At 45.3% G+C, this 27,278-nt stretch overlaps 1 protein-coding gene across 5 annotated transcripts in view; it reads right to left on the reverse strand.

The window, feature by feature from the left end:
- The window catches only part of TACC3 (transforming acidic coiled-coil containing protein 3), a 610,937-nt gene extending 584,703 nt beyond the window's left edge, over positions 1-26,234 (reverse strand). For 2 of the 5 annotated variants that reach the window (XM_085642581.1, XM_085642579.1), the window contains exon 1: positions 26,112-26,234. The gene's annotated coding sequence lies outside the window, so the exon portion shown is untranslated. Of the gene's footprint in view, positions 1-10,712; positions 10,852-26,017 lie in introns of those variants that run through there. The other 3 variants (XM_085642580.1, XM_085642577.1, XM_085642578.1) reach the window with 2 other exon arrangements.
- Positions 26,235-27,278: the final 1,044 nt, after the last annotated feature.

Here is a 27,278-nt window from a genome sequence, read left to right on the forward strand (position 1 = left end):
GGAAAGCTTTCGAAAATAGGAAAAACATGCACTACATTAGCAGGGCTTGCACAATGTTGAGCAATATTTAATGTGGACGAGCTATTTTAGGGATTAGTATGGCGAGTTGATAACGGGTGTTCCGCTTACTCAGCAAAAGGAATAAGAAATAACAATGCTTTTAAATATTATCTTGCAACATTTGCTCAGCTTTCAGAAACAGAGGTCAAAAAGTCAGTTTGTTTTCTGTGACTGAAATTAAAGGATTTTGTAAAAGTGAACTGCGCAACGATCGCACTGTGCAAAGCATGTGAAATGAAAGGCTGTAAGATGCCAGGGTTTTCTTTTTCTCCAACAGCACTGAAATAGCTAATAAGTGAACGGTTCAAACATTTCAAATATGCTTCGCCAATTATGAAGACACTTTTGTAAATTTGTGTTGAGAGAAAAAATATTTTTATAGGATCAGAACAAATTAGAATGGTTTGCTTGGTGATGTGCAAATTTTAGGTATTCTTGCTGAATGCCGATTTCCAAACATTGTTTGTGCACTGTGTACGTTTATCAGTAAAGCTACACGTTAGTGGGGAACCTTTAGTGGCCATTTCAATGGAGAATATGCGATCTGTAAATGACAGTCCTAATATATTTGTGATAGGAGAGTTTTAAATTATTACTATTCCTGCCCAGATGACAATGTTATTACCAAGTCAACCACCACAAGGTCCAGCTAGTCAACAGCCTGACGCACTCCTTGCCCAGGATGCGCAAAACTTGGTGCTCTAACAGGGATATGTGCAAATGCTAGCCCATTCAATTGGGCCCTTTGTTTCAGTGAAGGTGCATTCCGCCCCAGGTTCACAGCCTCTTCGAACAAGCTTTCAGGGGACCAGGGCACTCAGGGGTCACTATGCTCCAATTGCATAAACTGGAGTGTTCCCTACTTGTTTTGACTCTTAGGATAGCAAGACAGGGCAGTCCAAGTCTTACTCAAAGAGGTGAAGTGCAGTTAGACATTCAAACTACAGCGCACACTGTACTGCCAGCTGATGGACTAAATGGCCAAGAGAATTATATTCCACATACAATTAGGACAAACAGTGAAAACCAGATGCCTCTACAACGCTCTGGACCAGAGTTCTGACCCCAGACAGTATTATAGTGCCTAGATGCTAAGCACTATAAAAACACAGTTAACATGAAAAAGTACAATTAGCATTGCCTTTTACAGACCATGTTGCACAGGGTTGTTCTCAGACATTCTTATTATGAAAGTTATTTTTGAACAAAGAAAGTCCTGTTAGAGTGTTATTGCGACATGTTTTTGTAGGGGAGACAGAAATTAATGGGAAATATGCAGAAGAGGAGGACAATGGAACAGGGGCTTGTCAAGCTTCACTGGATGCGGCGCAGCAACATAGTGGAGGATTAGGCCAAAATGAGTGTGCCTACTACTTACAGGAAGGGTCATTGAAAGGATGAATGCCCTAATTTACAGGGCCAAACAACGGTGGCGAGAGGAAGGGGTAATTCTTTCACAAGGAGTACAAGCAGAAGTGGTGCAATCACACTTCTCAGACTAAGACTTCAATGTAGAAATGAAGGAAGCAAAGTAGAGAACAGATGCAGAAGAGGAGAGGGCAGATTTTGATGAAAGAGCGGAACAGATTAAGATGAAGCCGAACAGAGGGAAGTAGATTTAGCTAGGATGAGGGCAGATTAGATGAAGGCTATGCATTACATTTTGACTTTTTAATTGAAAACACCAAGCTCTATGTATTGACAAACAGCCTTTGCCAAGGCGTATTTGCTTGGCCTTGGATTCTGTGAGAGAATCTAAGAATCAAAATATGGTGAAAAAGATTTCCGCACTATAAGCATACAGACAGAAGCTTTTACAATGATGACTACTTGACTACTGACATTTGATTATAATACCTTTGAATACCCTCCATAGGGCAGTCTAGGAAGGGCAGAAGACGGTTCATGATACCAGTTAATACAGCTGGCCCCTATGTTACTGTACCACTTTGGGGGGGGGGGCGGGGGGGGGGGGAGGACATGAGTTCCTGGTGCTTGCCGGTGCTACTTGTACCTCTCTAATTCATAATCCCTTTCCTAGGTCTCCCCTCAGGTAAATTTCATACACCTTAGGGATTTTCTGGCGTCCCTGTTCAAAGGTTCAAAGTACTATTTTATATATGTCTACCCAAAAGAAATAAACGTGTATGTATATTAATGTTTTTATTTCTAGATTCTTCAGAGTTGAAGAGAATATTGTTGTAACAAATTACATTGTAAGGTGGAATGTGCTAAAATGCATTCTAAATGCAGTGCATTCACCAGGGACCACAAAGGATGGATAATATATAGTAGAAGTAAATGTATTTATTGAGGTTTAGTAATGAGAATATGAGTATATGTAAATACAGAAGGACAGTGTGCATCGAATTACTGTGCTTCATATTATACTCTTTCAGTATAAAGGTGCAGTCTTTAAAGGGGTTTGCAATTGGATTACAAGGTAAAGGATTGGCACAGTTTGACAACTACGAGTATTTTGATTCCCAGAAGCGTTACGACGACAGGTTTTCAACCGTATTTGCTGTTGGGACAAGCTATAGTACAATGTTTTAATCCTTCTTTTGCTTTTGGAAATAATGGATTTCTTTTTAAGCCAACAGATACTGCATGCACCATTAATAGCACAACTATTGCAGGGACCTGTTGCTACCAAAGTTTCAATTATAGAATGTGCTGCACCCACCTCCTCCGAGGACTATGTATCATGGTTGTGAGTACACAATGGTTCAAATTGCTTCTACTACATGCAATATCATGGTATAAAGATAAAGGATGATAATATGTACTATGACCCTAAGTATATTATTGAAAGGGCTGTGTGGAAGAAAAGGAAGAAGGGAACGGGGGGGGGGGGAGGGGAGGGAGGGAATGTATGCAACCAGAAAAGGAATATGGATAGGCCCAAATGGAAAGATGTTTACCAACGATAATACTTACCCCCATGGCCCTACTTTTTCATGGTTCATCACTTGTAGGACATGAAGGAATGATCAGCCTGTTTTCCTAAATGTTGGTACAAAGTTTAAGTTGGAGAGGGTACTTCCACTTCCCCGGGCCACTTCCCTACCCCACGTTAAATGGACTTCCTCAGCATGCCCCCTACTCAAACTACAGGTATGTGTTGGTTATTGTGTGCCTGTTCAGCACACGGACTGAGGAATACCGATTCAAGAACAGCAATGTACAAACAATTGCCAAATGCCTCCTGAAAGACTTCATACTGCACTTTTAAGTACCTATGCTTTTTTTGGTTCTGACAATGGACTGGCGTTCATCTCACATGTGATTGAGGGGTTGCGCAAGGGGCTAGGAGCTACACAGAAACTACATATGTGCCACAGAAACTACCAAGTGAAAATGGTATCTCAAGCTCATCCTTAAGGGTTGCACGTGCTCCACACAGCCGAGAAAGGAAGAGTGTTTAAGCAGACCCCAAGCAGACATCAACTAAGAAAGTCTGGAAACATCAACGCCCCAACCCCTCAGTCTACAAGTTGCGACACCGAGACATCTTTACCTTCATCACTTTGTTTTCTTCATATTGAGAGTGCCTAATTAATAAAAGTGCTAGTAACCTCTCAAATTACTTGAAGACAGGCACCAACAGTTACTTTTTCTGTTTACGGGTATGACCACTGAGGCTCTGCATTATTCCTCAGGAAAGTTTTGAAGAGAGTAAGAGTACAGCAGAAAATAAGACAGCCTTCCAACTAGTCACACTAGCCCCACATACCAACGATTGGAAAATGTCGTTAGGTCTCGCCTGACCCAGCGCATGCGCTGGTCTGGCGAGACATTTTGTTAGGGCTCCAAAAAGTGCTACCAGGCCAGCCTAGAGCTACAGTGCATGTGCGCGGGAGCGCGCGTCGCGCTTTTCCGCAATTACTTTCACTTTCGCGGCCGCTTTGATGTTTGATCGCGATCACTTTCGCGGCCGCACGGCCGCTTTGATGTTCTCCGTGAGGCTTCAATAGATAGGTCTCGCTTTTGGGACCTTATAAATGTTTAGTTATGCAACTGTTGCATGGCTAAAAACTTATAAGGTCCCAAAGGCGAGACCTATTGGCTATGCCAAGGCTTGTTTTTATCTTGACAGTCGCTCAGCCGTTTTGTACCCTGTGGAAAAGTATGTCTGTTACTCCGCCATTTTATGTTTCACCCACCCTTCATCACTGACCTCTCTGTATCACGAACGCTCTGGGGCTTCACTCTGGACTTGCCTCATTCCTGCACATATGCCCACACCTTGTTCGTGCCCCGGACTGCCTAAAACTGACCAACCCATGCTCAACCAGTCGGACAGGGAGTTTCCCAGATGCTTTTCTTCACCCTGTGCCCTACAGGCGTCCAGTAGCTGCCATCTGCAGACCTATCAGATTGACCACTGCTTGTCATATAATTATAGTTTTTGCCTATGTCCTGCAGGGGCCCAACAGCTATTCGCCTTCTGATCTACCAGATTGACCACTGTTTGTTGTGTAATTTGCTGGTGTTTGTACAATTCCTTTGCACACACAGGGTGGGGATGAAGGGTATATAAGAAGCGAAGCCAAAGTACTTGGCAGATTGCCTCCCCAGACAGCTATGAGTGTCTGTTGCCGATGCACTCTCTCTCATGAGACTTGAATAAATATCCTTTCTTGTGCTCCATTGTTGGTCTCCTTTTGTATCCCGGACCCGTGGACGAAGGGTGACCCTGCACCTTTGGGTGGGCTTCTAAGTTGACCCCCAAATCCACAATAAAGGAGTACCATATGCGACCAAAAGTTTATGTTGCTCACTAGGGATCTCTAGGAGCAGCTTGCGGTACTGACTGTGCTGGTGCCTTTTGTAGTAATGAGGACATGCTGGTAAATTGTAATCCAAGTAGGTTTATTCACAGGTAGCATCAGTAAGTTCTTATCAACAGGTAGGTCATCATTAACAGGTACATAAGTCCTGTAGGGCAGCCTGTAGGCTCATATGAACAGCCCCACCAGGAGCAGCCTGCTAGCTGCTCAGCCCCTCTCACCAACTGTCACTCCCCATCCAGTCACCCAGGCATCTACTCAAGGTCCATTCACCAACATTCCATACAGAAGACACACACACAGGCTGAGCAGCTAGGACAGAGAAACACAGGGAATAAATCATCATGCAAGAATACAACATATCTCTTCCCTATTGAACAGAAGAATGAACGAAACCAATGCATTAAACTATAAACATAAAACTACAGCAATAGTAAATAGTCCACAACCAAAGGTGAGGGAAACACCACCCACAACATAAGAACTATTACCATAAGAGAGTCAAAAGCCCAGACCCAGGGATGACGGAACACTGCATCACAAGAGGGTAAGGAACTAAAGACAAGTAGGAAAGATGGGTACAGAATACAATACCCATCCACCTCCTCTAATAATGAAAATAAACTTGAATAAGTACGTTCTCCATGTAAGGAGACTCGTCATGTGGACCAAAGGGGCTAAAACCCAATATCCTGCCCCCAACTTAACAAGGGACAACAATGTTACATACATGCTCTCCATGTAGCGAGACAAGTCATGTGGACTAAAGAGACTAAAACCTAATGTCCTGCCCCCACCATTAATAAGGGACAACCTGTGAAAATGAATATGCTCTCCGTGTAGGGAGCTCTCCGTGTGAGGAGACGCACAAGGACAAAACCCTGCAACAAAAAAAAAAAAAAACCATGCGGCACAAGGGGTCTTATGCACACAGAGAACCCACCCCTGCAACAAACAGAACGTGTGGCACAAGGTGTCATACGCACGCAAGGAAAGTGACTCCTTGCAACAGGACAAAAACGGGACCACAACCCATAACCCAATGTAATGTGAAAAAAAAAGTAAAATCTAAAAAGAAGCGAAGGGACTGTGACCAAGCCAACCCTCATGTAAGGGACAAAGTGAAAACAGTTCACAGAACAATGTGATTAAGAAACCAATCTACATGTATGTAAAATGTATTCCAAACTGTAAACTACATGCTGTCAAGACCCCAAAACAATCTTTAAAACAAGTTAAACCATGTCAAAGTAAATTACACAAACCCCTACATAAGGCTTGTGACAACACTCCCATCATGTGACATCTGGGCTAGAGAACAGCTGTAACAATAACTAATACAAATACATTACTGTTATTTTGCAAACGAAGTGTTGTACAATTTCCACAAACTGCTTCTCTTCAGGAACATATGTGCAAACAAAGTCTTATTAGATATGCTCCTTGTTGGACTTGGCCCTTCTTGCGGGTTCACCCCCAAAATCTTTTGCAATTATCCTAGCTTTTTCCCTCTGTTGTGTTCGTGGTTTTAGACCCCTAGGCTCTTAAACACTGTGTCCCAGTGTAAAGTGCGTGCGCTCTGTTACATGGAATGAGACTGACCTGCCCTCCCATAGGAATGCACGGGGAATGTGTGTCCCCATGGTAGTTCCTGATGCGTGGGGAGTGCAGGGTCGAGTTTGGTATATGCGAACTCATGAGAGTGAATGCTGCGCGATGGTGTGCGGCGTTACTGTGGCTAGTGTAGAAGTGCCACTTCTAGACGCTAATAGTAGAATGCCAACAAGGGATTTTGTTTTAGGAAGGTTCAATTTCTTTGTGCAAAGCAAAAAACTTTTTATATGAGCTCAAGACTGATACTCAACCAAACGTTATTCAATTAAATTCAGTCGAAGATATATAACAACACACACGGGGTATTTTTTGAAGTGAAAAAATCACTGGCTTTTTATATAGAAACAATTGATAAAAAGGAGTACAGAAAACAGATAAATGTATAATGTGACATGAAGGGAAAAAAACAACCAAATATTATCCACAATTCATGACATTACAAATATCCAATCCAATGAAATAAACAGAGATCTATCTCATATTTAGAGAACAATCAACTGTGCATGCATGCTGTGGAAATGGATAATACAGTCGACGTTTCGGTCTGTTAGGGCGTCAGTCAGACCATCTTCAGGACAGTTGAAAAATTCAAATGAAGACTCCTGCATAAATATAGTACCAATTAATTACAAAAAATAGAACATAAAATTCTCTTCATAATAGATAGAGAAGGCAGAGGAATAGCCCGTGTGTGAAAAAGCAATCTTGTTTAAGGAAATCCTTGTGGAAGAAACACCTTATACCGAAGCTTTATGGCAGCATTGTAGCATTACTGCATATTTCAGTGAAAGGGTGAGAAGAGTATGTAGTTATTAGTGGTAGCTCAATGAGACTGACAAAGAGATGCTGCGCTTACTCATGAGTTGTTGTTCAAATAGAGGAGTTATCACTTCCTCATTGATGATTGATTATACTTCATCTATAAGGCAGAAAACAATTAAAAAGTGGTCATGGTTGGGCCTTTAAATAAAAAACGAATGTTTATGTTAATTTATATTGTTGAGACATACCCGGTCTTAGTTAATTTATATTGTTGAGACATACCCGGTCTTAGACCGGGTATGTCTCAACAATATAAATTAACATAAACATTCGTTTTTTATTTAAAGGCCCAACCATGACCACTTTAATTGTTTTCTGCCTTATAGATGAAGTATAATCAATCATCAATGAGGAAGTGATAACTCCTCTATTTGAACAACAACTCATGAGTAAGCGCAGCATCTCTTTGTCAGTCTCATTGAGCTACCACTAATAACTACATACTCTTCTCACCCTTTCACTGAAATATGCGGTAATGCTACAATGCTGCCATAAATCTTCGGTATAAGGTGTTTCTTCCACAAGGATTTCCTTAAACAAGATTGCTTTCTCACACACGGGCTATTCCTCTGCCTTCTCTATCTATTATGAAGAGAATTTTATGTTCTATTTTTTGTAATTAATTGGTACTATATTTATGCAGGAGTCTTCATTTGAATTTTTCAACTGTCCTGAAGATGGTCTGACTGATTGACGCCCTAACAGACCGAAACGTCGACTGTATTATCCATTTCCACAGCATGCATGCACAGTTGATTGTTCTCTAAATATGAGATAGATCTGTTTATTTCATTGGATTGGATATTTGTAATGTCATGAATTGTGGATAATATTTGGTTGTTTTTTTCCCTTCATGTCACATTATACATTTATCTGTTTTCTGTACTCCTTTTTATCAATTGTTTCTATATAAAAAGCCAGTGATTTTTTCACTTCAAAAAATACCTCGTGTGTGTTGTTATATATCTTCGACTGAATTTAATTGAATAACGTTTGGTTGAGTATCAGTCTTGAGCTCATATAAAAAGTTTTTTGCTTTGCACAAAGAAATTGAACCTTCCTAAAACAAAATCCCTTGTTGGCATTCTACTATTACAATTACATTTGCCCAAGCCCTCAAGGGTGTATTGGGTGTTACCCCTGGATTTAAGTACTTCTAGACGCTGGCATAAATGTGCAGTGACTGTCTGGCTTGTGATTGGCTGGTGTGCATGGCTCCAGGAGTCCGTATGGGGCTGCCCCAGTGGTGAGATCTGCATGTTGAGTGGGAGGAGTACACCTGGGACCTGAATAGGGCTGGGCTTTCCCCATACAATGCTGGCTCTACCCCCTGTGGTGCGACTGATGTCCCTAGCCTGTTCAGTGAATGGGGAGAGGGGCTGAGCACAACAGAGTGCTCCAAAACCAGTTGCACCTGGTTTTCCCTTAACCCTGCAGCCTGAGACAAAGGAGATATGTATATAAAAAGGGGCTGTGACCCCAAGAAAAATGTTCTTCTTCTGATCCTAACTGGAGGGGGGGCCTGCTGCTGCTGCTGGGTGCCAGGAGAGACCGCCACTGGGGACTGCCTCCCTGCCTGGAGGGCCCTGTGAGCTGGCCACTCGGCCCATCCCTTGCCCCCCTGAAAGACTTTTATGGAATTGCCTCCAGCACCCTGGGAGCGCTTTTGCAGATTTTACTAGAGCGCTTGGCTCTTTGCCCGCCGACGAAGAAGGGCGTCCCATGTCTACCTGCAGCGCTGAGCAGGCGAACCTTGTCGAGGGAATCCCGACGTAGGGATTCCCCCGGTTGTGCTTCCTCGAGCGGGTGCCCACCCCTCCTTGCAGTATCAAGAAGGATTAACTATCTTCTAGCGGGTGCCCACCCCGCATTGCGGTGCTCATTGGCGGGTGCCCACCCCACATTTGTTACTACTTAAAACGGGAGCCCACCCCGTGAAGTAATCACCGCCGCAGCCCGGGCCAACCAGCGAGCCAGGAAACGGAAACTGAGCTCAGCCCGTGTGAAGGGAGACCAAGCCGGAAGCAGACGGGAGCCCACCCCGCGCTCCGGTGAACTGAAGGAGGCCGTCAATCGGGAGAGCGAGAGAGCCCCCCCGAGGAGCGGTAGCTCTCTTGTGACCGGTCGTACTGCCTGGAGCCTCCCCAGGAGAAGTGCAGACCCGCAAGAGGAGGCGGAGGGGGCACAAGGCACCTTGTCGGGTGCCTGGCTGCGCCGCATATCAGCCCCGTGCCACCCGCCACCAAGGAGCGAGACGCCACCGCGGGAGACCAGAGGGAGCACCCTGGAGTACAGGTGAGGCGCCCGGTTGTGCACAAAGTCCCCATGTGGCTGGGGGCATTTCCTGGCGCCCCTAGCGGGGGCATTTGTAGTCTAAGCCCAGAGAGGCTCCAACGTTGGGGGGACACGTCTATTTCCCGAGCCTAGGTGGCTCAAGCGCTGCGTAGTGTTTGTTCGGAGCCTGTGTGCTCCAACGGGGGTCATAGTTGGTTAAAGGGCCAGTTAGGGCCCAGGCATTGTTAACTCACACAGCTGCCCAGCAAGTAGTGGGCAGCTGCAACGTTTAGGCCGGGTCCTTTTGCGCTTTTCCTTGGCTGCCTGCGCAGCCCAGCCCTGACACTTTGGACAAAGGGCGTTGGAGCCCCTGAAAGGCCAAATTGGCCTGGGGACAGTTTTCCTGTGTTGTGCCCTCACCTAGGGTACATGGTTATTTTTACATGTGTACTTTTGTGCCATGTGTATTGCCTTTATGCTTATTTCAATTTCTAGTTGTGTCTATGCATAGGAGATTGTTTTTCTAGTAGAAATTATGCTAGTGAGTTCAGGGTTCCCTGCGTGATATATGCCTAAGGTGTTTAGGATTGCGTATGGTGTACTTACCTTTTACCAGTGGTTTCTGGTTGGGCGCTACATTTATTTTTGTTCTACATTTCTACAGTTATAATTTGTGTACAGTTGATATATGCTTTACATCTACAATTAGTGATTTGTGCTAATTCTGACAGTGGTCCATGTGGCCCTGTCTTGTGTAAATAGTCCCCTGTAAGTTTCTGCCCAGTGCCAGTTGGCAGAGTGTAAATTATGTGATTATCATCTAATGTGTTTATTATAATACAAAGGCTATTTTTATATATAACCTTGTGTGGAGTTTCTTTTGTGGTGGGCCTAGGGTGTTGTTGCTGTGTGCGCGCGCAAACGCTTTACACATTGCCTCCGGGATAAGCCTGACTGCTCGTGCCAAGCTATCAAGGGGGTGAGCAGGGGTTATCTTTGGCGTGTAACTTCCTTGCCCTGAACAGAGTGGTGGTTTCTGCCTGGCTTTGACGCAAGCCCTAGCCAACCAGAAGTCCCATTTCTAACACTCCTCAAGTTCCTTTCCGTAGCAGTTACCAATGAAGAAATGCTCAAAAAAATGTAAAGTACCTGCGTGATACTTGCTCAATGGAAAAGACTGCAGGCAAACAATCAAAAGAAACGTGTAGCCAAATCCTTCAGTGCAGCACTCCAGTGAAGGTCCAACGTTCACAAAACTTTATTGAAACGATGCAGGCAAAAGGTGTGGTTGGCAGCTCTGAATAAAGAAACAAAAAGGTAAAAGCACACTATCAGGAAGCAGGCAACCCCAAGATGGCCACACGTACGCGACGCTGAGCCGAATGGCTCACAGGGCATTCAGGGGTCCAGAAGCAGCATTTAGTCACAAAAGATCTCACGAAGAAGTGGCAAGAGGCTGGTCAGCGCGTCTTCACAGAGAAGGTAAGCTCGCGGACTAGAGCTCATGCCAAGATACTTTCAAAAGTTGAAACCGGCGGTTGGGTAGCGCAGCAGACAAGAGGTCTCAGCCAAGCCCGACAACAAGCAATGCAATAGGTCTCGCATTTACGTGATTGAGCTATTGACAATGCAAATGCTTGTTTTTTGCTGGTCACAGGGAGATTAAGTGACTTACCCAGAATCACAGGATGTTCAGCATCGTTGCCGAGACTCGAACCCGGTTCCCCAGCTTCGAGGTCGACCGCTCTAGCCCTAAGGCCACATCTTCTCCCCTCGATACCTTCTCTCCTTCCCTTGATGCACTCTATTCATTACAATGTGCATCGCACTTCAGAATGCATTATAATGGGAAATAAAAGCATTTTTAAGTACATGTGATGCAAAAACTAATTAATTAAAATGATGTCCTGCTGGTGGCTTAACAAATACCCTCACTCCCTTGCACATTCAGTGCAAGGCCCCTCTCTGTCCTGATATAATGCAGTGAGAGTCATTAACTGATCACTTTCTCTAGACCCAGTGCCTTCCACTAAATGTAAATGTAAACGCTAGATACCTTGTAGGGACAACATTCCTTCTTTGTAGCTCTGGCTCCATCCTACTAATGTCCAGTTCAAAAAACCAACAAGCATTGATAAGGCCAAAAGGCCTAGCTTTGACTACTGATCTTTTGCCTTCACCACTGTCTGCGTTCTTTAGAAAATGTTTTTGTAAAACGCGATCACAAAAACCAGTTTTGAAAATGGCTGTCTAAACATACACACACGTGTTTAAGGACAGGTGTACATTTTCATATGTTTTTGTAATAAAGTTTTACAACATCCATTGAAGTGGCCACCTAACCGTTAACACACAGGCGGACAGTTATCCATTTTTAATGGCTTTTGTCATAATATTTTACAGCAAAAGTTTTGAAAGAGTGGAAAGGTAAAATCAACATTGGGCAGAAGGTAATTTGCTATAGAGAAAGATTAGTCTGGGGGCCTTACTGCATTGCAAACAAGTGGCATGATGTAGCAGGACCTAGTATCGATGTTGTTCCATGCCTGCCCCGTCCCTTGTTCTGGGAATACATTGGTGACCTGGTATGCAACTCTCCATTATGTCATTCTGGTCAAAGGGTGTGTGTGATGTCATTTCTGCTACTCCTGACATTTTGGTGAATTGACATCCATGAAGCTACTAGGACGGTGATGTACAATGATGTGAACTTTCTGTTCAAAGTATATTTTGCATTTCCTAATCTGGGTGTCTGTTCATATTATAACAATGGCTGCAACTTTTTTTTTTTTTTTTATAAACACTTATGGCTCAAATAAAAAGGACATAAATGAGAGAGAAACATGGATGAGTAAAATAAACCCTTTTTGGATGGGCTGAAACTTCTTATTTCAACTATGGTATCTATTAGAAATATGACATACACCATTTAAATCCAGTGCAATGCATTACAATGACACAAATGTTCCTAGTCTAATAAAAACCTTATTGAAAAGTTTTAAAATGTAGATGGTGTAAAGCCAATATATAGAAGATGGGTACTCTATACTATAAACCTATGTTTCCTGCTCCTGCAACATGCTCTGGAGGAGAAATTGAGAGAAGAGAAACATTTCTACTTTTGTATAGTCTTGCTTTTAATATTCAAGCAAAATATGAGCCAATATTTTATTAAATATGCATATTTTCATGTACTTTTTGCGAATATGGCACACATTTTACACCAGAAATCACAATTCTCCCCACTCCTTTCATTCACAGGCATCCTTGTCTATCGTCCCCCGGGTTCAACAGGGGTTTTTAATAAATCACTATTAGAGGCTACGGTAAACCTGGCCATCGCGGCGGCTAACTTTACGATCCTCTGAGATTTTAACCTCCATTTTGACGAGCCGCAAGCTATAAACGCAGTTGAGTTGGCCTGAGATCTCTCATCTCTCCAATTGTCCCAAAAACTTTATTTGACAAACTACTCATGCTAAAGGACACCTTCTTGACCAGGTATTCTCCAGTCTAGATGGCCTTAAAGGAACCGACCCTATTCCACTACCATGGTCGGATCATTTTTAGGTCTCGCCTGAGCTAGTGCATGCGCTAGCTCAAGCGAGACCTTTAGTAAGCGGGTTTTTAAAGTGCTACCAGGCTTTTGCTGGCCTAAAGCTAGAGTGCAGGTGCGCGTGAACGTGCACAGGCCATCTGGCTTTTGTAATGGCTCATTAAGCCTTACAGCGCCAGAACCATGCCCCTCCACCCCCTCTCTCTGCTCACTCCCCCTCTTGTGGCAAAAAGCCAAGTACTCTGTGTAGCTTGTGTGCAGCCACAAGCCGTCCCTTCTCTGCCCACTCCCTGCTACTATCAGTCTCTCCCTCCCCAAATCTCTCCCCTTCAGTGTTTTCTGTTCCTTCCTCCTTGAGTGTTTCTCCTCCTCTTCCTCCCTCAGTCGTCCCCTGCTGCTCAGCCCCCTTCAGCTTCTTCTCTGTTTCCCAGACTCTGTGCGTCGGTCTCTCTTCCCCTCCCCTCTGTCTCAGCCCATCTTAGCCTCTCATCTTGTGGCTGTTTTTTGCCGGAGTTTTCTTCCTTCCTATCTGTCTCACCACATCCATCCCCCAGTCTGTCTCATGTTTTGTCTAATCAGTTACTCTTTCTCCTCTGTCTCTCCCTCTTCCTCCATCTCACTGTCTTCCACTGATTTGCCCTCACTCAGGCTTTCTTACCCAACACTTTTTTTTCTCTGTACTCTAATGCTGTTCCCGCCTTCAACCTCTTTCTTCCCCGTCCCACCTCTGCCCCATTCCCAGTTTCTCTTCTCTCTACTTTTTCTTCCGGATTCTCCCCCCTTCCTGTATATCCTCTGCCTGCATTCCGCAGTTTTTCGCTAACCATTTGTTTTCAAGCTCTCAATTACCCTTCCCTCCAATCGAGGTCTGCCCTTTTCCATAAGTCTTCCTTCTCTGTGTGCCCACTCTGCCTCCTCAGTTTCCTCCTCTGTTTCACTGCCAGTCTTTCTTTTGCGACCTTCTCTCCCTCCCTCTTTCCTTTCAGTCTACACACCATTTACCTCACCCTCATTTCTCTTTCGTCGTGTGCCTCTCTTGTCTCTCTCCCTTCCCATCTTTCCCATTCCTCTGCCTTGAACCTCGCTCCATCCTTCACTGCCTCTGCCTCTTTTAGTCACTCTCCGTTTCTCTCCCTTCGAATTCTGGAGTTTTGCACCTTTCTAGCAAGTCGCCTCCACGTAACCTATTTAATTTTTTCTCTCTCTCTATTTCATCTCTCTTGGTCTCATATTTATTTTACTCTTTCTGTTCCGTCCCACTTACGACGGACTCTTCAACATCCCTGCCTCGGTATATTCTATTTTACTGCTTTTACTGTTTATCTCTTTCGGTCTTTCACAATGTTTCACCTTCTACTATCTCCCGCTCCTTCTAGGTGCGGTAGTTATCCTCCATTTCAGTTGTCCATACATTCTCTCCTTTGGACGATGGGCACCAGTCCGGTCACATTAAGGTGCATTCCTACTACCCTGTCGATAGCCAGCAGCCCTGTCGCACTAATATGCACTAGTTCGATCACGACAATAGCTTCCAGTCTTCTCATAATATGATGCACTATTCCTCCTATCACCACGATTTACTCCAGCCCATTGAAGATAAAGTGCACCAGTCCCAAGCTGACAGTAAGCGGTACTGATGGCACAGTGAGGCGCACTGCTCCTAACACTATCATACCCCTGCCCCAGTGCCTGACAGGACTGCAGTCAAACTGGTGTCCTGACATTTGCTTTGGCTCTTTTATCACGCTCATCTAGCGTGTATGCAGAGGCCTAGGCGTGTAGTTGGTAATGCGAGGTCCAGAAACTGGTCTGTGACCCGGAGGAGTGCACACATCGTGCCCGGATTGTGGGCATTGGACTAGAGAAGTTTTAAGGCATGGGCAAAGGGCTCTGGCCTAGGGTGCCATCCTTTCAGGAGGGCACCTGATTGAACCAGCTCTATTCGGCAGAGGGCCTTGCTCCAATTACCTTGAATGATACGGAAACAGTTTTAAATGCAGTTGTCCTTGAATGTTTTTTTGTGGATGATGCATGGGAGTCTATTACAGATATTTTGCAGAGAAATGTTCATGTTTAACATACAAGCATTGGCATAGCCAACAGGTCTCGCTTTTGAGACCTTATAAGTGTTTAGCCAACAGTTGGAGTTGTTGCACCTAGGATATTCTGCTGCATAACTAAATACTTATACGTCCAAAAAGTGTCAGGTGGCGAGAACCGGTAGTACACCGCTCGCATCCCCGCCATGTGGGGGAACTACGTTTCCCAGAACGCCCGGCAGAACACGCCCCACGTGTTCGGCGCCGAGCGCGACAGCGGTTAAAACCGCCAACAAACACCAAGCGGTGCCGATGATTCCAGCCAGTCCTGTTCGTACTCTTGTTCCAGAAACAACGTTCCAGCCCTGCATCCTCGGCCTTGCCCTAGTCCTTGTATCCAGTCTCCAGGAAACACTACATCAGCGCTCCTCTGCCCAAGGATACCGGGTCCAGAGTGGTAGCGCGAAGGTGAAAACCTCGTCGGTGAGCCCCGACGCTTCCACGTTCCTGTTTTCTTCCCTCATCCATTCCACGCGCTCCTCTGCCCACGGAGTTCCGGGTACAGAGTTGTAGCGCGGACTGTTGCGCTCCTCTGCCCACGGAGAACCGGGTCCAGAGTGGAAGCGCGAACTGGGGCGCTCCTCGGCCCATGGAGTTCCGGGCTTAGAGTAGCAGCGCCCGTTCCTGTTCTTTCCTTTAGCCTTCAGGGAGGCGATTTCCTCGTTCTTTTAGGAGTGACCCTGATCCCGGACGCGCTCTGGGGGGCATCAAGCACTGACCTTCAAGTGCTGGCCTTTGCTCCCAGTGGGCAGCGTCCCTCTGCCCTTCCGGATTCGATCCCACGAATCCGCCCTGGCTCTGCGGTGACTCGTCAGTGCGAACCTCAACTGAACGACACGCAGACCAGGCCAGAGAACCCTCAAAACCCCGGGTGGGAAGGTGACAGGTGAGAAACCACTGCAAAGCGGGAGGGGGGAGGCAACACGTGGGTCACTATTGGACGGGTGTCTGACGGTGTGCTTGTTTCGTTCCAGATCCCTCTCCCAGCTGTTCCTTCCCTTCCTTCCCTCGCCCACCTGTCTCCATAGTCCGTGTGTGTTACACGTTCGCCGGACTGGGGACAGATGGGAGGTGGACCCCATTATCTTCAGCGTCATCCTGAGGAGAGAATTTTCCGGCCAACGTGACAAAAAGTGAGACCTATTGGCTATGCCAATGCTGGTTTGATAAACCTTTTTTGGTCACCTCAGACTAACAGATCTATGACGCAATCCTCCTGGACCTTTGGTCGCTCATCGAACAAGCTTCCCCTAGAGAAATGGTCCCATGAGCTGGAAAGGACTAAACCCAGTTTAAACCCATGCCCGGTCAAATCTAACAAGGATTTTCTCAGTTGGATAGAAGTGTCACTCAATGTTGTCCTCCAAAAGACCAAGATAAAAAAAAAACGTCTGGGCCTCACAACTCCCCATGGTTCTCGCCAGAATTGCGCACCCTAAAGCAGCGCTGTAAAGTGAAGGAAAGACAATGGAGGAAAGACTTTCTACCTTCACAAAAACAACTGGACTATAGGCTAGCTAGAGCCTAAGCCTCTGATTACGAGAGTAGAATTCTAGCAGCGGCCAATCCGCCGAAAGAAACTTAATAATATGAAAAAATTACTTGAAGCCCCCTCCCCAAGAACAGCCCCCCCACCCCGACACCTCTGGCCAACAGTGTAACAAACTTGCCGAGTATTTCAACAACAAGATCCAGCATATCTTGGAATCCCTCCCATGTAAGGGGGAGGAAGGCAAACCCCAACACCCTCAGACGGATGACCACTCGGGCCCCCCTGAACACATGCGAGGCCTTTCCCCTCGTGTCTCAGGAAACTCTCCTCACCCTGCTGGCCACGGTAAAGAGTGGTTCTCCTACTGATACAGCACCACTAAACATTCTGAAACAGGTCACCCCAATAATAGCTCCCAATTTGATCAATGCCTCGCTGGTCACTGGAATAGTTCCCATCAAGTGACAAGGGTTAAAGCTCTACTTAAAAAGCCCAATCTAGACTCTGCCGATTTGGGCAACTACCGCCCCATATCCCTTATGGCGGCAATAAGCAAGGTGGCAGAGAAACAAGTCAACCTGACCCTCTCTGGGTTTCTTGAAACCCACAGCCTGCTCCATTCTTCTCAAACCGGGTTCCAACCGCGCCAAAGTACCGAAACCGCATTACTGGCAGTAGTAGAGGAAAGTAGGAAAATTCTTGACTCAGGAGGCTCGGCGGGCATTAAACTCCTAGACCTGAGCGCCACATTTGATACTTTTAATCACTCTATTCTGATCCGGCGGCTCAGGAGCATAGGAGTGGATAGCACGGCGCTTCACTGACTATCCTCCTTCCTGGAGGGTAGAAACTTTCAGGTCTGAAGAAAACATTGTATCTAAGCCCACCCACCTGCTGAGTGGTGTGCCACAGGGCTCATCACTCAGCCCGACACTTTTCAATGTTTATATGTCCCCTCTAGCAGCCCTAGTAGCCCCCCATGGAATCCAGATGATTACCTACGCCGACACACAATTGGTGGTGGGGCTAAATCAAGCAGACCTAAAAACCCATACCCTTTATCCCTGTCTAAAAGACATCTCAAGCTGGATGGACGCCTCCCACCTTAAGCTTAACGGAGGAAAAACTGAGACCATGATACTGGGCAATACTCGCAGTTTCAACCCTAGCTCTATGTGGCCCCCTAGTATGGGTCCAGCCCCGGTCCCGAAAGCAGAAATTAAGAGCCTCAGTATAAGGTTGGACCAGGACGCAGGCCAGGAAAACGGCAGCCCTCTGCTATGGTCTACTTAGAATGGCCCAAAAGGTCCTGCCTCTCCTCCCCTTCGAGGTTAGGAGAGTATTGGTCCAATCACTTATACTCTCGAGACTGGACTATGGGAATGCTCTGTACTTGGGTGCCCCCATCTCAGCAGTCATGAAACTCCAATCAGTGCAAAACAGCGCCACCAGACTTCTGACTGGAACCACCAATAGCCTACCAGCAAAACCCGCTCTCTGTTCCCTCCACTGGCTCCCGGTTCAGGAACGTATTAGATTCAAGGCTTTGTGCTTAGTACATAAGTCAATGCAGGGACTTGGCCCACCCATCAACTCCACCATGATACGTCCATATAAAGCCAATAGTAATCTTCGCTCAGACGATCTGTATCTAGGAGAGATCCCTAGGAACAGAGGTCTAGAATTGGCGGTAGGCTATTTTCCTACAATGCCTCCAAACTCTGGAACTCCCTGCCTCTACACCTTCACACAGTCTCCAACCACCTGGCATTCTAGAAGCAATTAAAGACCATGCTGTTCCCTTAGCCCTTCTGTCTCCCCTGTGTCAGTTACTAGCACTGGGATGCTTCAGGGTAGCCATGCGCTCTATAAATGCCCTTCCGTTCCATTCCATTCCAAGCAGTATCCATAAAGCAGCAGGAGGTGCCGACATGGCAGCAGAGCCTGCCAGTTTGTGGCATTGAGAGGCTCACCGAGCCGCCCCTAAGAACTTTCGACCCAGGGACTATATATATATATATATATATATATATATTTTTTTTTTTTACAAATTCAGTACTTTATAGGCATACAACGAAATAAGAAAAGTTCTGAACAAACATTTTGCATTAATTTGGTTGCGACGGTTGCATGCGGTGAGCTCACCAGCCTCCTGGGCCTTGTCCCTTTAACATGTATCCGAGGCAGAACACTGGTTTCTCATTGGCTACTCTATCGCATGGATCTGTTTGCACGTGTTTCTTGATTATGCGCGTGTTTTCATCCTCTACAATAAAGTGGGGCAGGCCCGTTACCTTAATAACGCGGCACTGCTATTCCAGGCTAAGTAGCTATCCAGTTAAATACAGTATAGTGTGATAAATCTGACCCGGAGTCAATTAATTTTCCAAGAAATGAGCCAAACTGTTAAACAGGACTAAAATACAGTGATTTAATCAACACAATTAAATAATCGTATTGCTGCAAATCTTTTCTTCGTGCCGACGACACGTGTGGCCCAGGAAAGTGGTTTATCCATTACAAACAGCTGAGCGACATGGAGGAGGTTAATTATGGCGAGATAATAGGCCCTAACCTCACACGGCCGAAAGGGAGAGGAAGGAACTTCTCACCCAGCACCACGGAAAAGCAAAGGAGAACAGAAACACAGGAAGCGAGAAGGGCTCCAGTTTAGAGTGTTGTTGTACTAAATTGAATTAACACAGCTTTAAGGCTTGTTAAAAATAATGGCGCAACATAATGCCTGGAGGGGAAGCGTTGTCATACAAATGAGATAGGTTTAGTGTCTGAAATGTGCCATTTGCTGCCGCAGGCATGGCAGCTGTGAAAGCTGGGGAAGGCCAGCGGGGGCCCCAGAGCTCCAAAGGCGGGGAGAGGCAGAGCGGGGAAGGCGGAATGCGCTGGGGTTGGACTAGGCCCAAATCTCTCTCTCCTACCTTCGGCATGTAACAGTCTTGGCAAAAAATAGCCTGCTGCAATATAGTGGAACAAATGCACTCTAATCAGGACACTGCTCCGCTAGAACCCAAGGGGCCAGAGTGTGGAGGATGGGAGAGTGGTAGAGGAAGGTGGGGCCCTGCGCGTGGCAGCCGCTCTCTCTTCTAGCTCGCGGGGTTTGCACAGCATTGTTTCGACTGGCAGCAAAAACATCCAATTCGACAGAGGCCAGATTAAGTGGAGGGCAGTGCTGCAGGGACTCCCCACAGCTGTGTCCAGCTGGCGCATTAAATGTGGGCACTCACAAAATGGACGAAAGGGAGGGGGAGATTGGTCAACTCAAAGCGAGGCGCTGATTTTGCATTCTGGCATGCTACTTGGCGCTCTAATTTTCACACCTTTTGCCAGATATAAAAATTGAAACAATTGTGTATACAGTGCCAACTGAATGGCGCCAGTATATTTTGCAAGTTACTATTCTGTTGTTTCCAAACATGTTTTGGGATGTTAAATATGGTGAGGCAGGACATGTATAGTTGTATGAAGACTTTATTATTATATACACGCCACCAAAATACATCCAGATGTCTAATACCAACTAATTAAATGCCAGTGACGTCAGTCCACATTATAATTACACCCTGACAAAAACATTACACGCAGACACACACACACACACACACACACACACCGACCTGACATGAAGTCACAACACATCCTACCAGTTCAACAAGCAGCGCTCGCCAGGCATCCGCTGTTTGTTTTTTCATCGCGCTCACTTTAAAGTGAAAGCGAGATGCAAAAATAAACACGCGGCGCCATGTCTCCTTTTTTGTCCAGCCCAATCAGAGAGCCGGACTGGCGCGTGCAAGGCAGAGTGACGAAGCTTCTGATAAGCAACTTCGTCACGACAGCCGTAATGCAGGCGAGCCAGTCCAGGAGGGCCGGAACAAAAAGCCAAAGGGAAGCAACCGAAAACCCTCCTTTTCAATGGGAAGCCAGCGTTTAACAAACGCTGACGCTACCCAATAAAAATGAAGGGAGGGGCTTCGAGTCTCCTTCTTGAAACTGACTTCATTACTATAGCTCTCGCAGGCGAGGAGCGCATGTGCGCTCCAACGCCAGGCGAGACCTGAAAACATGTCTCACCTTAAAGCAGCTGTTCCATGGATTTAACAAGCATTTGCAACGCAATAGGTCTCGCATTTAAGTGAGTTTGAGCTATTGGCATTGTAATGACAATGCATTTAATTTATGTTTTTTTTTAAATATATATAAAAAGGCATTGTTATTTATTAATGCCAATAGCTTAAACTTGCATAAATGCGAAACCTATTGCGTTGCGTGCACATCAGCTGTCTGGGCAAGTGCACATCTCCTGTCCCCCTTCGGCAACCAAGTAGACGACAATAGATCTCGCCAATACAGCTACACAGACATTCCATACACACAGACACGGGACCACATACACAAACACACAGACATACACACAGGTGTACACACAAGCATAGGCACTTCTACCCACACAAGAGTAACCAGATATACTTTTATACGTAGAGAGACAAGTAACTCGAGACAAGCACAAAAGTACACATGGAATGGAAGCCCACAAATACAGAAAATGACAACATGCACACATACCCACACACCTGCAACTTACTGTTGTGAAACCAGATTTACACGCGCACAAGCATAAATTTACACAAAGTTGTACCAATACACAGGCACATGCCTAAACACTTACATCTTGACACACGAAGAAATAGCTGCATACGCAAGTATAAACAAATAGAGACATACAACCAGACGACACAGGTCTACATTAGCACACCGACACTTACATGCACTAGTAAAAATACACCACCTACCAACTTGCAGACACATTCTATATACAAACAACTCCATATGTACTTATTTGTACACATTTATACACCAAGAAATACAGATACACAAGCACTCATGCACATGTCAAAGCATACAAACGTACACATACAGACTTACTCAAAGACTTACACACTTGACCAAGGGCAAACAAGCATAGACGCGTACGCAGGCACAAACACACACAGATCCATTCACCATCCAACACACGGATCCACACAGCACGCACATACAATCACACATGCACACACACAGATCTAGACACACCATCAGACAGACGCACAGACACACTCACAGAAAGTCAGGGGTCAATACAAGCCTGGTGGAAGAAATGGCTGCTGAGAGAAATAAGCATAAAGATACATAACCATAAAGAAACAACAAAACGTAATACTGGAAAGCAAGCACCCACGCAACTAGTATCGAACCCTTCCAGTGCCACCCTTCCTCATCGCTCCCCAGAATTGTTTTGAACATAAAAGTACATCATACGGACTAGCAGTTCTCATTTTGATTGTGCTAAATCCTGAACTGTCCTGATCCGGTCCTCCCTGCTCGTGGAGGCACCCCTACACCACCAACTCTCAGTTAGCAGGAACGGTGACCGGGTGAGTGCAACGTGCTCTGTCACTCATACAACAATCCCACCACTGACCAGAAAAAAAAACACTGAGTTCCTCTGACGCATCACTGTACAGCTGGTGTTATTGAGGGACAAGACATCGGCAGCTATGAAGCAAGCCCAACTTCGCCGATTGTTTCGGAAAACACACGCATAAACCAAGCGCAGCCGCTAAAGTTAGCGGACCACGGTCTAAAATTAACAAACAAATGCAGCAATACAAGCCCGGTGTAAGAAATGGCTGCGGAGAGAAATAAGCATAAAGATACATATAACTATTAGGAAACAACAAAACGTAATACTAGAAAGCAAGCAACCATGTAACTGGTATTGAACCCTTCCAGTGCCACCCTTCCTCATCGCTCCCCAGAATCGTTTTGAACATCAAAGTACATCATACGGACTTACAACATACGGATTTGGATCGTGCTGAGTGAAAGTGAAGAGACGCCGTGCGCGTGCCCATCGGCTGTCCGAGCAAGTGCATATCTCCTGTCCCCCTTCGGCAACAAAGTCGATGACAATAGATCTTGACAAGGCGAGCAGTGTATGCGCTGCATCGCTACGCGAGACCTAAAAACGAGTCAAAATACTCCATGTAGATAAATCTTGCCATCAATGTTCCACATCACACGCCGTGAATTCCAGTGGTATTACCTTGCTAATTAAGACGTAACTGCATCAGGCATTGCAGTCACAATAAAATGTCTATGTAAATTTTGATGTGTGCAGTTCAACCAAAAAAAAAAAAAAAAAAAAAAAAAAGACACCTTTAAGAGACGCGCAACAAAACAACGTAAATTTCTCCAGGTGCATGTTAGCAGGAGTCTAAAAATTAAGGTAGATAGACTTGCTCAGTTTATGTTGGCAGCATCATATTTGATGAGTTGTGAGCTGCACGGCAAAAACAAAACAGGAACTCCAATAATGTAAATTGTCAGTCCAACTGCATTTACCTTCAATCAGAAGTAACACGCAATTCTTGCTTCCACAACAAACCAACTAAACAATGTTATTTCAAAAATGAAGTGGCTAACTTTCCTTGAAGGCGCAGTTACTCTCAAAATGTACCAGATAAAGAGAGTACGCTTGGGCTGGGGCAGTCCAATCCGATGGACACTGGTGGGGCTGCAGAGTGTGCTGTACCAGTTTCTTTTATGTCTCCTTAAGTTTCTTTCATCTTGTGGCACCTCTTTTTTACATCTTGTTCCGGTAGTCTGCACCTGTCGTCTTTTCCCTGTTGTAGCTCCTTCCCAACATGTTGTAGAAGGTATATTGATGACTTTGAAGTCCACTTGTACCAATGAAGAGCGTGGGGACGTCTTCAACTCATCGCCAAAATTAATGTAGCAATGATGACACGCTGGTAAATTGTAATCCAAGTAGGTTTATCCACAGGTAGCATCAGTAAGTCCTTATCAACAGGTAGGTCATCATGAACAGGTATACAAGTCCTGTAGGGCAGCCTGTATGCTCATCAACAGCCCACCGGCAGCAGCCTGCTAGCTGCTCAGCCCTTCTCACCAACTGTCACTCCTCATCCAGTCACCCTGGCATTCTACTCAAGGTCCATTAACCAACATTCCATACAGAAGCTAGGACAGAGAAACATAGGGAACAACATCATGCAAGAATACTACACCTGGTTTACTAGGGACCTCTAGGAGCAGCTTCTAGAGGCACCTACCACATCTCAAATTTGCATAAGTCCTTCTATAAATTTCCCTTCATCACCTCCACAGAGTACAACCTAACCTAATCCAAAATTAATATCATTATTTTGTCACATTTCAAAGCTACTAATTGTATATATGGACATTAGCTATTTGAACATACTCATGATACTGTCTTGCATGCAATGCATTATGGGTAGGGTGAATTTACCATATCTTCAAAGTTTATGATGATCGCTTAGGAGCAGCGTGCGTAGCTGCGCCTAGACAAGCAGTGCTGGTGCCTTGCTCACTAGGGAGCTCTAGGAGCACCTTGCAGTACTGCAATGAGACATACAATTCTGGTTCCTGGCTCACTATGCAATAATTTGCAAGACATTAGGTCTCGCATTACTGAAAGTATGAGATATTGGCGTTGCATTATTATTTGCAACGCCAATACCTCAAACTACCAGTAATGCAAGACCTATTGAACTATAAATGCTTGTTGACTGTGTATGGTTATTATGGAGCCTCAATGCTGTCTAGCGCTGATCGTCATGTCAACATGTGGAACTGACACCTTTTCTCCATAATCTGACTCCCAAGTAATGCCTGAATTAATTTCGGTTTTCGCTCAGTAAAACATAATAGAAATATATTTTATAAAAAGCAGTAGGTGCAGGAAAGTAATCTGGGGAAGCAAATCATAATTCCGCGACAATCAAAAGGCACAGGCTGTTACCCTACGGAAATACCTGTCAAGAGATTATGTAAATCCCTCCTTAAATTAGGATGCAAAATATGTGCATTAACAAAAGAAATGTGCTTGGTGAGGTTTAAATGAGAAATGCCGCTAGTGACCGGCGCCAAGACATGGTTGTTTGAAAGTTCTACTCAGGGATTTGGTCCACTGTCTAAAATGCAAATAGAGGGTTAGAGAGGATGTGGAGTTACGGCCAGATTTGCCGACTTTTGGTTAGAGTCTCGGCGTCAGCTCAACATCCTGTGATTCTGGACTAATCACTTAATGACGCCGTGTGTCATAATAACGAATGCGACCATGTGTAATGTAAGCTGGTAATTATGCAAACCGCTCCAAAACCTTGGGGTAGAGTTCACGTTATATAAAACTGCATAAAGAGATACTATTTGAAGGGCAATGATCCACCTTTTGGTACGTGTTTTGCAGTACTGTGCGGAGTCCGAAGGATCAACATAGTCTCCGATTTGACTTATTTACATAAGGAATTGAATAGGATTATATCCTTTGATTTAGGCCTGTCCTGTGATGATAATACAGGACATATGTTTACGCTTCCGCCGCCCTCCGGAAGAGATCCAACATACGCCTAACTCGTCTGCTACCCAGTCAAATCTGGATAGGTATTAAAATATTACAACGTAATAGACAGACTTAACTTGCCGATTTGCGGCTTGGATATACTGCGGAATTTTCGGCTTCTGGTCTATTCGGTTGTATTAGCGCGACGTTCATCAAACTATACTCTTGGCGCTGCCGGGTGTCTTGGCATACAGACTGTCATTGTGGGCCTGTCTGCTGGTATGGATGGGGGCTGTATTCCCGTCAGGCTCGGAACTAAAGGATTGGCAATTTTCCTAACAGATATGAACAGGAAGGATCTAGGACAATAATTCCTAAATGTGTTTAGCAGCAGACAAGAAGGGGCACCAACCACGTCTTACCTACGAGGGCCTTACCTAGTTTACAAAAATCACGTTTCCAGTTTTTGTATGCTCGGTTACAAGTCAATGTATAAAGTCCAACTGGTTAAATTGAAGCACATCTACAAAGGTACACAGGGGCTAACGACATGAAGCAAACTAGAAACCGCAGCAAGCAGTCGTCAAACTAAATCTGGGGAGAAATATACAACTCCCTAATACTTAAAAAGGGTATGCCATTATTGTCATCATGCGCTCTTGGTAGGGGCCAGAGTAGCTAAGGATAAACCAGGAGTAATGCACTTCAGATCAGCAGAGTGAAGCATATTATCAAGTTTCAGAGGGTGGAAAATCTACAGTAGGTTTGCTACGGAAACATGTTAATGAGCTCTGAGCAAGACGCCCACAGTTAACCGCCCGGCTTCGGTCACTACGCCGACACCGTATGCAGGGCGCAACGGTAAAGTCCGACCCCATCACAAACAATTCTCGCGCTACTGTGCAATCAACTGAACCCCATTCCCCTTACCTAGTGACGGTCCAGAAAGTCACAGCTACAGAAAAATTGCTTATTTATCCCTTCTGCCTTCGGGTATTGAAAACGCTTCTTCTCTAGCACTCACCAGACAACTTTCAAATTTTGGACGTTTACGAGCGATCCTCCAATCAGAAGCTCGTCGTGTGCGTGAGGTCAGGGTTCAAGGTACAAAGTAGCCAACCCGAACGCTAGCGAGCTGCGTATGCAAATCGAAGGAGACAAGGGCTGATAGCTCTAGGTAGAGCACGCTGTCACAGGGCGCGGAGCAGGGAGTGTTGCAAGTCGGGTAATGTAGTCACTAGCATACTTTTTTTTTTTTTTAAATCGGAACTTCTGATGAGCGTAGCTTCGTGTTCCTGCTCCAGAAGTGCAAGCTGTAGGCATTATCCCCACTTTGCTTATGGAACTCAAATATTGACATTGATTGTTACAGTGTATTTCGTAATCTACAGAAGGAAACCAAGCACTATTTCCCAAGATTACGTCTCAGTGCTTTGGTGTTTGTTACAGCAACTCGAGTGTTGTGTCTGCTGAGAATGGGAAGGAGTGTGTGCCTCACCCTGCTGGAGGAGAGACTGTCCGGGAGGAGAAGTAGTGCGTGTTCCTGGTTGGAGGAATACAAGGAGAAAGCAGAGAGCATGAGAGCGAACTCAGCGAAGTTTGGAGCATCCGGTGCTGCATTGGGTCTCTCCAGATGAAAACTGTGAAAAGTCTCTGTGCTTCCGCACCTCGGCCTAGTTGAGGCTGAAACTGCCATGGTATTGGCCCAAAATCATCATCTCGTAACCAAACACCTCATACCCGGGAGCGGAGGAGGGGGTTTACTGGCAAAGGATAAATATCTGTTGGACATCCAGGGAAGCAGTCTTTGCCAGATACCGCGTCTCATCTGAAGTGATCATTGACATGGTTGCAGAACGGAAGCAGGACCTTGCTTCACCTATAGCCCGATCCCAGGCTACCCGTGCCTATGCCAAGATGCTGGCTGCACGTTATTTAATGGCCACTGGATATTTGCAAAGGATGATGTCTGACAATGCAGGCATCACTCAGGCAATAAAATACAAATAAAGAAATATATTGCTAAAACATCTGCTGTAAACTCTCTTCTAAGTAGATGTGAACTCATCTGAGGCTTGCATCAGGTATTGAGATGCATTAATAGCAGGACGCACAGGTTTATCATCATACCATAAGCAGAGGTGGAAAGGCAAAGGGTGACTAGGGAATTTTATGCCTTTGCCAACTTCTT

Source organism: Triturus cristatus, chromosome 2_2 (genome assembly GCF_964204655.1).
Source record: "Triturus cristatus chromosome 2_2, aTriCri1.1, whole genome shotgun sequence".
NCBI lineage: Eukaryota > Metazoa > Chordata > Amphibia > Caudata > Salamandridae > Triturus > Triturus cristatus.